The 15,482-nt window shown below is 48.4% G+C and overlaps 1 protein-coding gene across 3 annotated transcripts in view; it reads right to left on the bottom strand.

Moving 5' to 3' along the window:
- INF2 (inverted formin 2) overlaps positions 1 to 15,130 on the bottom strand; it is a 73,906-nt gene extending 58,776 nt beyond the window's left edge. For all 3 annotated transcript variants that reach the window (XM_065593718.1, XM_005285812.5, XM_008168191.4), the window contains exon 1: positions 14,918 to 15,130. The gene's annotated coding sequence lies outside the window, so the exon portion shown is untranslated. The remainder of the gene's footprint in view (positions 1 to 14,917) is intronic.
- Between the last annotated feature and the right edge of the window lie 352 nt (positions 15,131 to 15,482).

Genomic DNA, 15,482 nt, shown 5'->3' with positions numbered 1-15,482 from the left:
AATTCTGTCATTTCACAGGCATGTGCTGACAGCAGAGGAACCGTTGAGCTCAGCACTCTTGGGTTCTATTCCAGGTTCTGGAAGAGATTATTCTCTTGTGGTCACAGATCCTTTTGCCCCTGCCACCTCTGGCCTATCCCTGCCCTACTCCTGTCTCTTCCCCGATCCCTGGGCTCCTTGTCCCAGTCTCCTTGCCTAGCCAATCTGTCTCCCACTCTGGGCTGCCCATTTGAGTCCCAGTCTTCCTCTTACCCAGTGCCCAGTCCTACTGTCCATCTCCGGGTAACTCACACCAGTCTGTCCTCTAACTCCTTGTCCCAGTCTCCTCGCCCACTAGTCAGTTCAAGTCCCTTCCTCCAGGTTCCTCCTCAGATCTCAGTCCCATCCACCCTCAACTCCGAGTTCCAGTCTCCATGTCCAGCCAGTTCCAGTCTTTCCCTATCTCAGTTCCTTATCTGATCTTAGCTTCTCATCAATCCCCATGGTCGAGGCCTTTTCCCTCTGCATCTGAATCATGCTATTCTTCCTCCACCACATAGTCTGGGCCCAGCATGGGAGTTATTGTGAGCACAGGAAAAGCAGTCTCCCTGCTTACAGTTCTAGTGCCCAACACCACAGCAGCTGGGAGGAGCAAATTGCAAGGGAAGTCCTGCTTGGCTCCTGCAGCCCTAGGTTGGCGGATGCTCAGTGCAGACTGAGTCTCCAGAGATCTTAGCTTCAAAGCTCTAACTAGTCTCTAATGAGTGTGTGAGATCTGAGATTTTCAAAGGCTTATAGCTTGACCAAATTTGGTCCCTTTTCCCTGGGATCTATAAAAGGAACATGCTTGGCACCAAGCAATAGTCCTTCCAAATTTCAAGACTCTGCTCAAAACCATAAAGGGCTAAAGCTTCTCAAAGAAACAGCTATACAATTTTTTTAACATGGGCAAAACAATGGATTTCCCCCTAATCTTGGAAGCAACTGGATCACTTTTACTGAACCTTAAAAAAAATACAGCCTGAGGCAGACTCCTGGCATGGAAAATTTCAGCCGGAATAGTTGAAGTTTTGCAAAGTTATAAACAACTGAAAACTGGGTCTTATAACTGAAAGTATCAGGCAAGCTTAACTTTAGATGGAGCTACTGGCTCCTTCTATAAGGAGAGAAAGAGAGAGCTGGTCAAAACAGCATAAAAACAATTATGAAGACTTCTACAATGATTTTTCCTCTCTATTTCAGCAAAAATAAACTAAAATGTCAGTGAAAAATTTAATGAATATATTAAGAAATTTCAACCACCTTCTATTATACATAAATAATGAGATTTTTGAGTCATCAAGCTGTACATACTACTTGCCTAATTAACCCTTTAATCGTATTTCCCCGGATTCTCCTTCCCTTTTTTAAAGATGGGCACTATATTTGCCTTTTTCCGGGACCTCCCCCGATCGCCATGAGTTTTCAAAGATAATGGCCAATGGCTCTGCAATCACATCAGCCCAGGGCCGGCTCTAGGCACCAGCAAACCAAGGACGTGCTTGGGGCAGCACATTTTCAAGGGTGGCATTCTGGCCATCTTTCCCCCCCCTCCTTTTTTTGCTTTGGGCAGCAAAAGTCTAGAGCCGGCCCTGGCAGCAGCAGTGCGTCACCCTGGGGCCGCTGCGGTTCGTGCCGCAGGGGAGCAGCGCCACATCTTGTGGCTGGGCCGGGCAGGCTCCTAGAGGGGGACACTCGGGCTGGGGGCCGCCCCTCAGGGCACACACAGCCGCCTGCAGATGCCGCAGGGCGGTCGCCCCCCAGCACCGCAGTTGGGGCTGGGCGAAGCGGCCTGAGCCGCCCAGGGACTGCGGCAGGGGGGCCAGAAGCAGCAGCAGCGGCGGGGCCATAGAGGGTGGGGTGCTGCCTTGCGGGGCCCGCGTCCCGCTCTCCGGAGCTCCGCTCCCTCTGGGGCTGCCCTGCCCCGGCTCCTCAGCCCCCTGCCGGGGCGGTCCCCCGGCTCTGCCCTCCCGGGTCCCGGCCGGTCCTGGAGGCGGGGGCCCTGGCTGAAGGGACCCTGGGCTGAGGCACGGCCCGGGAGCCCCGCTGCCTACCCTGACCCTGCCAGCGCCGGACCGGCTGGAGGTGAGGGGGGAGCAGGTGGAGTCAGCACTCGTGGCGGGGAGCCCAGCGCTGGGGCAGCAGGGGGTGCGGGTGGGGTGGAGGTGAGAGCCCAGGGGTGGGGTGGGAGGGCGGCCAAAAATATTTTTGCTTGGGGCGGCAAAAAACCTAGAGCCGGCCCTGCATCAGCCAACTCTCTCAGCACTCTTGGATGTATTGCATCCAGCCCCATGGACTTGTGCATGTCCAGCTTGTCTAAATAGTCCTTAACCCGTTCTTTCACCACTAAGGGCTGCTAACCTCCTCCCATACTGTGCTGCCCAGTGCAGCAGCCTGGGAGTTGACCTGTCTGTGAAGACCGAGGCAAAAAAAGCATTGAGTACTTCAGTTTTTTCCACATCATCTGTCACTAGGCTGCCTCCCCCATTCAGTAAGGGTCCCACACTTTCACTTTCTTGTCTTACTATGTGTTTATATAGCACCTAACAAAATGGGACCCTGATCCTGCTAGGGTATTCTGGGTGCTGCTGCAAAATGAACAATGAATAATAATGTCACTTTGGCTTAACAAAATGGGCTCTTCTATTAGAGCTGGCCAAATTATTTACTGTGAATAAATGATCCAAGGTATCCCTTCATAGTGTTTACAACTTGTTTGCAAGCCAATCCAGCGTTCTTGCTAACGTGTTCATGAGTATTCACCAAAGAGTCTGGTGGAAGAATTTTCAGGCTATGGGTTGTTTACAGACTGTTCACTTTGTTTTTCATACCATTTTTGGTGTGTGATTTGAAACCTAAACCACATGGTATTATTTCTGCCCCCTGACTGGAAGACTGAAATTTCTCAAACAAAGTGAATGGCAGGTGAAGGAAAAAAATATAAAGCTGATGTAAAATGAAATTTCTGTCTTGCAGGAAATTGTGATATTTTGACATTTGTTTTCATCCTGAATCTGGATGACAGGTCTAAATATCAAAACATTGTTCAGAAAAAAAATGATTCAGAAATATTGAAATGTTTCATTTTGAGGTAGGTTGACTAGGGTTACCATCCATCCGTATTTCCCCAGACATGTCCGGCTTTTGCGTCTTTAAATAGCCGTCCGGGAGGAATTGGTAACAAGGTTAAAAGGTCTGGGATTTTTCCTCCTCCCCTCCCTCCCTCCCTTCCTTCCATGCAGAGTGCGGCGTGGCTGATTGGCCTCCAGCAGCCAGAGCCCCTCCCCTGCTTCCACTCCCCCCACCCCCGTGTAACCACACAAACAGCCCCACCGGCAGCATGTTTTGCCTACAGGGTGGAGCCAGCATCTGACTGTCATGGGCATGGTAAGGGGAGTCCCGGGGGCAGTCAGGGAGCAGGGGGAGGGTTGGATGGGCCTGTCTGGGGATGGGGGGGTGAATATGGGGTGGGGGGGGCGGCGGGTTATATTCTTTTGTGTTTCCCAAGCTCCAGCAATATCCAGGGCCGGGGGCCCTGCTCCAGCAATATTTGGAGCTGGGTCTCTCCCCCGGCCCTGCCTGGAGCGGGCCCCGGCCTCCACCTGCCACCCACCTCCATGTTCCCCCCCCCCCCCGCGGGTCCCCCCGTCCCTGCCCGAAAGAAAGCAGCGCACCCCTCTCCCCCGCCTGCTTGTGCTGCCCAAGTAGCACATTCCTACGCCCTCCTGGCAGCAACTGCTGTCTGTTGCCCCAGGGTACTAGTGTCCCCCATCCACTAATGGCAAGGCAGGCTGCCCTTACCCTGCCCTTCCACCCTAGCCCTGAGCCTCTCCAACGCCCCCAACCCCTCATCCCTAGCCCCAGCCCTCATCCCCCCGCACCCTAATCCTCTGCCCCAGCCCTGAGCCCCCTCCTGCATCATGGACCCCTCATCCTCAGACCCAACCCTCATCCCCCTGCACCCTAATCCTCTGCTCCATCCATGAGCCCCCTCCTGCATCATGAACCCCTCATCCTCAGACCCACAGCCCTCACCCCTGCGTCCCCTCCTATCTCCAAACTCCCTCCACAACCCCCTCCCCCTTCCCACACCCCCCCTCCTGCCTTCAAACTCCCTCCCAAAGCCTGCACCCCCTCCCTTTACACCACCTCCCACCCCCAAACTCCATCCCAGAGCCTGCACCCCTCACCCCCTCCTGCACACCTACCCTCTGCCCCAGCCCGGAGCCTGCACCCAGCACCCAAACTCTATCCCAGTGCCTGCATCCCTCCTGCACCCTAATCCCCAGCCCAGGACCTGCACCCCAGACCTCCTCCCCACACCCAACCCCCCTCCCAGAGCCTTAGGCAGGTGGGGGGGGCGGGTTCAGGGCACTACCAAAATTTCTACAAACCTGCCACCCATAAGGGTCGGGGCAGTCAGGGGACAGGTAGGGTCCTAGGGGGGCAGTTAGGGTTGGGGGTTCTCAGGAGGGGGCAGTCAGGGGACAAGAAGCGGGGGGGGGAGGTTGGGGGTTCTGAGGGGGGCAGTCAGGGGGTGGGAAGTGGGAGGGAGTGGATGGGGGCGGGGCTAGGGCGCCCCCCCCCAGTGTCCTCTTTTTTGATTGTGGAAATATGGTAACCCTAAAGTTGACACTCATTTTTCTGTGTGCCTCAGCCCTCTTGGTGCCTTATGGGAGATGTAGTTCTAGGCCCCTCCTGTATCTCTTCTTCTCTATGGGCCCTACTCTTGGCTGGACTACATCTCGCATGATGCACCTAAGTTTCTCCCTGTGTCTGACCTGCTGCTATGCCTCATGGAAGACAGAGTTTCATTTTGATTTTCCCAACAGAAAATTCCACCAAAATTGATCCTTTCACGCAGAAAGGTTGGATGTTAACGAAACTGCATTTTTCAATGGAAAATGTTTAATTCAAAACTTTTGGACCAGTCCTACTCTTGTATGTGCACAAATACAAGATGGATATTCACACAAGAAGATGGACATTCATACAGAGAATAGCCACTCCCCAAACATATGTGTGAACAAAAAATATTTGTATGGATGTTCACAAATGAATGGGACAAAAGCAGGACTCAACCAAACAGCCTCTCACAATTTGAATGAATATTTGTGGACATTACATTGAACCAGGTCGGTTGGTTATCTTACACAGCAAGTGGCCTAATTGCACACACCCTCTATGTACGCACCCCCTGTTCAAACAAGACTAACCTTAGCTGCGATTTCCATGACACACCCACTCTTTGAAGTTACTGGATCCTTTCTCTCTTCCACACACTTTATTGCTTGCAGCAAGGTTGTAGCCGTGTTGGTCCCAGGATATTAGGGAGACAAGGTGGGTGAGGTAATATCTGTTATTGGACCAACTTCTGCTAGTGAAAGAGACAAGCTTTTGAGTTACACAGACCTGAAGAAGAGTTCTGTGTAAGCTCAAAAGCTTGTCTCTTTCACTAGCAGAAGTTGGTCCAATAAAAGTCATTACCTCCCCCACCTTACAATCGGTGGCTCTGCCTCTCTAATGCACTTTATTGGAAGCTTTGTTTGCATATGAACATTATGAGGAGTTGCTACTGAGCGTGCTCAGTCACTAATTTTAAAAGTTAAGCATCTGAGCTGTTTAAAATCATTTCTTGCATAAAGTAGAAAAGGGGCTTAGTGTGCTTTAGAAACTAATCCCCTCCAGAAATGCTTTTAAATTAATCCAATTACTTTCTCTAGAGCCATATAGAAAAGTTTGAAGCCAGTTTAAAAAACTTATTTATGTTGCAGTTCCGTAATTCTAAAACATCTTGGCCAATTTTAACCCTTCCATTGCTCTGCTCCAGAATTTGTACCAAAGGGGTATCAATTATTTCAGACGTCAGTTCTGGGGGCCTAGAATTGTGTTTCTCAAATCTTTCCTTTTCAAATCTATTCCAATGTCTTGTAATTGAAGTGGATTGAAAGCAAAGTGGTTTATGAGTAATTTTTATGTTCATGCTGGTAGCAAAATGCCTTTGCTATAAACATTGTTTAAAGTTATATACAGTGTGTTTCTATTAGTAGTAATAATGTCTTGCTCTTCCATAGTGCTTTCTATGCAAGGATCTCAAGAACTTTATAAACACCCTGGGCAACAACACCTGGGTTTCTGCATATAAAAGCCAGGGCCGGTGTTAAGGGGGAGCAAGCAGGGCAATTGCCTGGGGCCCCAGGCCACAGGGACCCCCACGAAGCTACATTGGTCAGGCTTCAGCTTCAGCCCCGGGTGACAGGGCTCAGGGCCCTGGGCTTCAGCCCCATGCGGTGGGGTTTTGGCTTTCTGCTCTGGGCCTCAGCGAGTCTAATGCTGGCCCTGCTTGGAGGGTCCCCTGAAACCTGGTCGCAGTCCCTAGGAGGCCCCAGACCCCTGGCTGAGAACCACTGTCTTAGGCAGAGGTGGGCAAACTGCAGCCTGTGGGCTATATTCGGCCTGCGGGAACGTCCTGCCTGGCCCTTGAACTCCCGGCCAGGGAGGCTAGCCCCCGGCCCTTCCCCTGCTGTCTCCCCACCCCCGCAGCCTCAGCTCGCAGTGCCGCCAGCTCTCTGGGTGGCGGGGCTGTGAGCTCCTGCCAGGCAGCGCAGGCCACCGGCCTGCCCCAGTTCTCTAGACTGCGTGTTTGGCTCAGGCCGGGCGGTGCGGCAGCCAGTCCTGGTGCTCTGAGCAGCATGGTAAGGGGGCGGGGAGCGGGGGGGGGGGAGTTGGATAAGGGGCAGGGAGTCCTGGGGGGCAGTCAGGGGACAGGGAGCAAGGGGTGGTTGGATAGGCATGGGAGTCCTAGGGGAACTGGGAGGGGGCGGATAGGGGGTGGGGGCCAGGCTGTTCGGAGAGGCACAGCCTTCCCTACCCGGCCCTCCATACAGTTTTGGAAACCCAATGTGGCCCTCAGGCCAAAAAGTTTGCCCACTCCTGGTCTTAGGGTAAGTCTGCACTGCAATTAGACACCCACAGCTGGCTGTGCCAGCTGACTCAGGCTAGTGGGGCTTGGGTTAAGGGGTTGTTTAATCGCTGGAGCCCAGGATCTAGGACCCTGCAAGGTGGGAGGATCCCAGAACCCAGACTGCAGCCCAAGCCCGACTATCTACACTACAATTAAGTAGCCTTGCAGCCCGAGTCAGCTAGCACTGGCCAGCCATGGGTGTCTAACTGCAGTTTCAACATACCATTATAGACCTTGTGGGGCACATTTAGCACTCAGTTACAGTAGTGTAAATCCAATGTGACTCCAATATCTAGATAGGAATAATAGTAACATTTGAGAAGAGTAGAATTGTCCCCAGGCTTTCAAAAGCAGTAAGTGCTCCTCAGAGGTAGATAAACACTAAACAGCTAACAAATACTGGACAATTTGTTCTGCAGTTTAGAGTCCGTGGTCCATTCTTGTATAAGCTTATGCTGAGAGCTAACTGCTGCTGATCAGTGGGACCAGGTTTTGGCCCTTAGGAAATCAATGTAATAGAGAGAAATTTAATAATTCAACCACACTACTTATAGAAACTGCAACTGAATGGGCTAAAAGCCACATTTCCCTGATTAAAATGGAGAGAAATTATTTAGCTATTTCTAGTCTATAACATTAGCTGTATTTATTCCTGCATTTCAGCCAAGGGGAAGGTTTGATTCAGTGCCCAGCAGCGCATTAACTCGCATGAACAAGGCAAGTCAATGTTTACTTCACAATATCTTAGTGTGAATCACTAATATCCTGTATAAATATTGCAATCTACTTTTCTTTCTCCCAACAAGCTTTTTATTCCCACTATGTCTACATTCTAGATATGGCTGACACTTAAACCGAAGATTTCCAAAGTTTTTAATGGCAGAAGTAGTTAATCTAATTGATGGAGTAACTAATTTTTGTAAATGGTCAGCCATTTTTGATCTAAGAATACACAAAAGGCGCAGATTGTAGAGCATTTGCAATGGCGACGAGCAATTACACAAACAAAAAGCCCTCTGGAAATCAATAGCACTACTTATGGATGTGCTCCGCAATATGAGCAAAATCTCCACAATCTGGCCCAGAAATCCCTGGATATTTTACGTAGCAGCTGTAATTTACGAACAGCGGGATGGACCTCAGTGCAGTTTTGGGCTGCAGCATTTTATCTTGGCTGAAAAACACAATCTGCATCTTCTAGATTGTAAACACTTTGAGGCAGAGACTGTCTTTTTGTTATCTTTATTCTGTCCCTAGCATAATGGGCTCCTGGCCATGACTAATCACTAAACTGTGTTAAATTTGATTTGTGGAGTTGTATTAGATATGTGGAAGTCTTATGGAGTTAGAAACCACCACAAAAACCTGCATTTTACAATAGAAACTGTGACAGACAATGGCAGGCACCTCTCTAGAAGACTCCATTAATTCAGGGAAGTCTTATGGCCTGTGTTATACAGGAGCTCAGATTAGATTATTACAGTGGTTGCTTATGGCTTTATAATCTATGAATGACTGCGTCACATTATGGAAGAAACATCAGAAAAGTACAGTTCCATTGACTGGCTCTTACACTGAGGTTTTGAATGAGAAACTAAAGTGGGGGTGGGAGTTGTTGGGTATGATTAAATAAACATGGTGGATACAGCCATTGGAGAACAGGAGAGCCATGCTTACAGGAGAGTAAGCTACTGACAACTGAAAGCAAAATAGCTTCTCATAATTTACTGTAGGGAAAAAAAAAACCCAAGTAGATAACAGTTCACATAGATTAAGTACTGATCTGGGAAGCAGATGCAAGGCAAAGTATCTGGGCGTATCCTGGCCTTCTGGAAAATAACATTTTGGTCTGGATCAGGTAGGGAAAGAGGCCTGATTCTCCAATGCCCTGCACCTTCTGTAGTCATTTACACCTGTGAAAAATGGGTGTAAAATATGACCCAATCAGGGCTTGTCTATACACAGTGGTGCACTGGTTCAACTTAAGGTATGATTTTAAATTAATTTAATTAAACCAGTGCAAAAGCTGTGTGGACACTGATTTTGCTGTAATCCAGAATTTTTTTGGTTTACCTTAAATTGATTATGAAGATGTTTAAACTGAACTGAAATAAGACACTCTTAATCTGAAATAAGAGTGTACCCACAAGGACTTGCACCAGTTTAACTAATCCAGGTTAATTAAACAAGGCCTCAGAATGGTAGCTTTTTACTGTCGCTGTGCACTGTTGTGCATGACCACACAAAGGCAATGGAAAATTAGGCCCGTGGGTGTTGAACTATAGAAGAAAATCTATTTACAAAAGTAAACTACCTTGTATTAGATAAGCCTGTGCTTCCATCTGGAGGCTCTAAGAATGGATGATGCAAACATCTTCTTGGAAAGAAAATACAACACATCCCTTTTTGGGCTGGATGTGCATGACTTAACAGAAGAGAATGCCATCCAAATGGATAAGCAGAAGACAGCTTGCAGATAGATAAAACCAATGTGGAATAAGAAGCACAGAGAGAGCTGCCTTGTTAAAAATAATTTAGTTTAATTGTCAGTGAATGGAGTGTAACAAAGTTACTTCCCAGCTATATCAAGACAAACAGACCCGGCTCAGCTAAGTTAAAAATGATGTCATCTTCATTCATTTTGTTGGACAGCTGTGAGGGTTGGGGCGTCTATGCGCAGCCTTGTGTTGGAAACGGTGCAGAGACACAGGCTGCACGTAGATGCAGGAGCTCAGGGAAGGAATGTGCTTCAAGCAGGCACGGGCTCGCCTTGGTGAACATCCTTTAGGAAGATGCCACTTGTTCTGCTAGTATGCTGGGAAGGCTAGCGCAAAGAGGGGGATATAATGGCCCCACCTCCTCCCTGGCCCCTTGGAAGTGGTGTATATTCCTGGGAGAACAGGAAGGGATTGGTTCCTATGCTGCTCTGGCCATAGATTCTACCAGGAAGGGAAGTCTACTTCCATCCCTTTTTACCTATTGTGACCTGTGCAAGGGCTGGGGACAGTCTTGCTCAGTATATCAAGCATACTGCGCATTGCACGGTATGGAGCTAGACTGCATTCTGCCCAACTCTCCTCTCGTGACTCCTATCCTTGGGCTTTGATGTCCTGGCTCACTTAAACGTGGTTCAACCTTCCAAGCCAGAGACACTAACGTGAGCAAAACCACTGTGGTGCTCGGATGCTTTGAGATACTTATTGTTGCCCCTTCTCCTGACTCCAGTCTCCTGATAACAGCATTGCCCCTCTGCCAAGCAGTAGCAGATGTCTAGGGCCTTTCAGGTTGGCTTCCCAGTGGAGGAGAAAATCAATGAAGTGATGTCTGGATATCTTCTAAGTGTAACTGTAATTGCTTTATTTACACATATATCAGACTTTCCCTTCTTATATTCCTCTCTTTCAGGAATCTCATCCCAACACCAATGCCCAGTTCTCAGGGAGTAATTCTACCTGAAGAACTGACTCGAGTCTAATCCAGGTTATTGGGCTCAGTACCCGGGTGAATGAGTGGGCATTAAGTGGCCTGTGATGTGCAGGAGGTCAGAGTAGGTGGTCTTGTGGTCCTTTCTGGCCTTAAACTCCATGGCCATGTCTACACCATGGGTGCGACAGCCGCACAGCTACAGTGCTGCAGCTATATCGCTGTAGCACCTTAGTGTAGACTCTTTCTACAGCAACAGAAGGAGTTTTTCAGTCGATGCAGGAACTCCACCTCCCTGAGCAGAAGTAGCTAGGTTGACAAAGGAATTCTTCCATAGACCTAACTGTGTCTCCACCAGGGAGTAGGTTGGTTTAATGACAGCACTCAGCGGTGTTAATTTATCACATCCCAAACCACCATACCTATCTCGACCTAACTTTTAAGTGTAGACCAGGCCTATGACTCTAATTGGACACCAAGGCAGAGAACAAACTCTCCGTCTCCTGGCACAGAACCTTATATATAAAACCCAGAACTGTATATATAAAACCCCAAAACTAACACCACCATGAGCATGTCTTCCAAGTCTAAAAATGTGCTCAAGTACTAAGAGGAAGAACTTGGGAGATGATGTTTAACAGCGCCACCTAGTGACACCTGCCATAACTATAACCATAGTGAGCAGAACCATACTTGGGACCCTTTCAACTCCAAAATCTGACAGATCTACAGCTGCTTGTTGTTAAACTAGATTATTCCTAGTCTAATGTCTCTTTTGAAGGCAGCTCTCACTTTTAAGGTGGTTTTAACATTTTGGGTGAAATCCTGAATCCACTGAAGTCAATGACAAAACTCCAGTTGACTTCAATCATCTGGGTCCAATTTCTGCCCAATGTAATTCCATTGACTTTGTTGTCAGGCCCTTTATTCATTCACAGCTTTCCTACGGTCATTTTAAATATATCATGAAATCTTATATTTTCATTTATTTCTGACTTCACTATTTTGAAGCATTTTGAAATGTCAGGTAAGGTGCCAGGCTGTTGGAAATAGCTGAACTTGAAAACAATATTGATCATTATGTCAAATGGAAAAGTTATTGTACTGCTAATCAACAAAGACCCCTCTGACTTTAAACTTTCTGTGGGAATAAAAGACTATGCTGACAAATCACAACCAATATTCAGCTGCCACATTATACAACTAGTTACTTTCAACTGCAATAACTCTTTATATGCATACACTATGACTCAACAGCAGATGAATACATACACCCTCTTTGTACTTATTTCCACATTCATTTCCATAGAAGTGGCTATCCATCCAAGCTGTCGACATCTGGAAGCAATTATCAAATTTGTCTGTTATACAGCAGTCACTTTCCCAGGGAAAACAGACAGTGCCCAGCCTCTGATTAGAAAGTTTAGTTGCTTGGCTAAGTCACAGAACTATTCGGTCCACTTCTTTTGCAAGATTCTTTTAATTGTTCCTTCCTTAGTATTCTTCCAGCACAGCTCCTAAACTGGAACAACTAGAACATTGCGTCAGAGCCCACGCCCAAATCCACAGCAGAACTAACAGAAACAATGCCAGCTAAATTAACTACAATCAAGGGCGATAGGCTAAATCTCAACCTTATTGAGTTGATCTAATCGTTTATGTAAGTATTTGTATGGCCCTTTACATGGTAGTATAGGAGGGCCTTCCAAGTATCTTAAAAAAATAAATGTTTGCAAAATCCATGTTGTACTTTGTGCTTTCAGTGTTCGTTTGTTCACCTTATAAGACAAAGTCAATGTTGGCAGCACAGCATTTATAAGCATCCCTATAATAATCTGTTGTACGTATGTGATTCCGTAAAACAGGTAAATAATGCTGAGTTCTAGTTCTAGCTGGGAATTAGAAACTCATAATAAAGTGTGCTGTGAAAATGACTAGGAAAATATTTTGATAATATTATGAGTTAAGTGGTGAGCCCCATGCCACGGCAAAGTCAGAATAGTGTTAAATCACGTTGTAAGACTACAGCTAGAATTTACAATATATTTAACATTTGTACTCCATCAGGTAAAAAGTAACAAGATCATAAATGTAAAAAAGCACGGATAATAACTAGGGCTCTGTGGTATGTCAATACTGCAATAAATCACCTGTGGCTGGCTCATGTCAGTTAACTTGGGCTGGCGGGGAGCGGGGGTTGGGCTGCAGGGCTATAAAATTGCAGTGTAGACATTTGGGCTCAGGCTGGAGGTTGGGCTCTGGGACTTTTCCCCCTAGCATGGTCCCAGAGGCCAGGGTTCAGTAGCTGGCAGCCTGTTCTGAATCCTTACTGATAAAATCCCCATAAACACTTTTTATGAGAACAGAGGTGTTAACCCTGGCAGTTGAACGGCAGCTCAGGCTACATCTACACTACAGGGGGGAGTCGATTTAAGATACGCAAATTCAGCTTCGTGAATAGCGTAGCTGAATTCGACGTATCGCAGCCGACTTACCCCGCTGTGAGGACGGCGGCAAAATCAACCTCTGCGGCTTCCTGTCGACGGCGCTTACTCCCACCTCCGCTGGTGGAGTAAGAGCGTCGATTCGGGGATCGATTGTCGCGTCCCGACGGGACACGATAAATCGATCCCCGAGAGGTCGATTTCTACCCGCTGATTCAGGCGGGTACTGTAGACCTAGCCTCAGATAATTACATTTTGCCTCCTAAAACATCAGGCCAACTTTAACTGGTTACATTGTTTATTCCTGATCTGAGCCATTGTGTAGTTATCAACAGCTCCCATCTTCTACATCAGAGAGGGTTCCATTATATAGCGGTGGGAGAAATCCTTCATCTATTATCCTATACACAATGGTCATGTGAGACTTTAAAATTAATGTTTGTAAAGTGAGATCCTTTGATGAGAGTCTGATAGAACTTTCATTTATTACAAGACAGAAATAACTTTTCAGATATCTTGATAAATTTCTGCATACCATGTTTCTAGGCCTTATTTGACAGCACCTACATTCCCTCTGCATAATGGAAAATCAAGTCAACTAGAATCAAATAGGGTTGAGTCTGACTATTGAGAAACAGAAGTTAAAGTCCAGGCAAATGCAGTAGGCTAAATTCATCCTTAGTGTAACTCCACTCACTTCAGTTCAGTTCCTTTACACCAGATTGAATTTGGCCAACAGTCTGACCCCCGAGTAGGGTGCAAGCTACACAATATTTTGTTTGATGTGCTTCTCAAATTGGGGTTTGCCCTCCCAGAGGAGTTGCTATGTCAGGCCATTTGGCATGTATGTATGCTGAGTCCAAGGAACCCATGGCAAGAGCCATGTGTCTCATAAAATGGGTACATTGCTGGGAATTAGAACCTCAGGCGGGATTTGGAGAGTTTCTCCTGCCTGAGAATATGGGTAGAATCATAGAATCATAGAATATCAGGGTTGGAAGGGACCTCAGGAGGTCATCTAGTCCAACCCCCTGCTCAAAGCAGGACCAATCCTCAGGTAGGATGTCAGGAGAGCTCCTGGATTTTCCTCGTGGCTCTGGAACTCATCTTAGGTTGTTGATGCACTGATGAGGTTTTCCCTTCACAGCATTGCTAGGATGTCAGCGAAAATGCTCTCTGGGAAGTGGCAGTGGATGTGTGCACCCACGTGCCCGCAGGAATGGGTGGGGCAAGATATGGGGAAACCTTGCTGAAAAATGCCAGACAGGATACTTTCCTGCAAAAGCAATTTTCAAAAGCATGTCGTTGATGTGGTATGTCACTAGATCTAGCATAGCGAGCAGAAGTAGAAACTTCCCCATACTCCACTACCAATGTGCCTCACCCTCATCCAGAAGAACCACATCTTTCAGAGAGAGCACATCGGTCAGTTTATATGTCAATGTAGCCGTTCAGCTAAGTAAATCATGATCAGATTTTCAAGCATGTAATTACACTGTAGCCCATCACAGCTAATGAAGGGGCAGATGCTGACATCTTAATCTGAAATCAATGGGACCCCAGCCCAGCAGAGTAATGCACACTGAGTAGGGTGTCAGAATTTTACAAAATATACTTACAAAAACACCCCTGGCCAGACACATTCAAGTCTAAAAATACTGGTTTTTCTTACCATATTTCTGCTAAATGGCAGCCTAGGACGGAAGGTACAGACTAGCCCTCAATCCGATTTTTTTTTTTGGCGCAACACCGTGAATTAAGGTGGATGTGCCAGCCCAGATTTTGTTACCCTCCACTCTGAAATTCTTTGCATAGCGGAGTCGGAGACAATCAGATCTTTCACAATTCTTTCAAAGGAAAAACAAATTCCTCCAGCTGAATCCAGCGGGGTTTACTGCAGGGAGCCCGGTTCTATCCCGAACGCATGCGGAGCTCCCCGGCCTCTGCCCAGAAATGATTCTGCAGCCCCGAGCTCTTGAGAAATCAAGTCACGGGTGACACTTTCTTGCCGCCCCCTGTCTCCCGCAGCAGCCCCCCGGGGTCAATGGGGAAGAGAGGATGGTCTTACCCAGCTCTCCCTGCGCTTGTTTTTCTCTCCTTCACCGGCTGCTGCTGCTAGCAGGGGCGGCAAAGATCATCCTCTCCCTGCTTCCAGTGCGGGGCAGCTCCGGACAGGCAACCACAGCCCAGCTGGTCCCAGGCGCGGTGCAGGCGGCGATCGGCTCCTGTCACTGCCCAGCGTCCCACGTGGAAGGAGCCGCACCCCGCCCCGCTCTCCCCCTGCCGGTCGGCCCCCGGGCCCCAAGCAGGGCGGGTCCTGCCAGCCCAGCGCCAGCTGCTCGCCGGGCAGCTCCGGAGAAGTGTGTGCAGGGAGCGCCGGGACCCAGGCACCGCCCAGCCAGGGCCGCGGCTCCCCAGCAGCCCCGGGGCAGCCGTTCCCTGCCCTGCGGCAAAACGACAGGGGCCCCGCAGCAGCAGGGGGAGGAGAAACCTCGTCCCCATCCCCCGGCCCCGCGCCTGGGAGGGGAAGGGAGATGGTGGAAGAGGAGCGGAGGGTGGGAGAGGATGAAGAGGAGGGGAAGGAGGGTGATGGGAAAGGGAGATAGTGGAAGAGGAGGGGAAGGTGGATGAAG

The sequence above is a fragment of the Chrysemys picta genome, chromosome 4 (genome assembly GCF_011386835.1).
Source record: "Chrysemys picta bellii isolate R12L10 chromosome 4, ASM1138683v2, whole genome shotgun sequence".
NCBI lineage: Eukaryota > Metazoa > Chordata > Testudines > Emydidae > Chrysemys > Chrysemys picta.
Note: the sequence above shows the minus strand (reverse complement) of the source record. Positions and strands in the feature narration are given on the sequence as shown.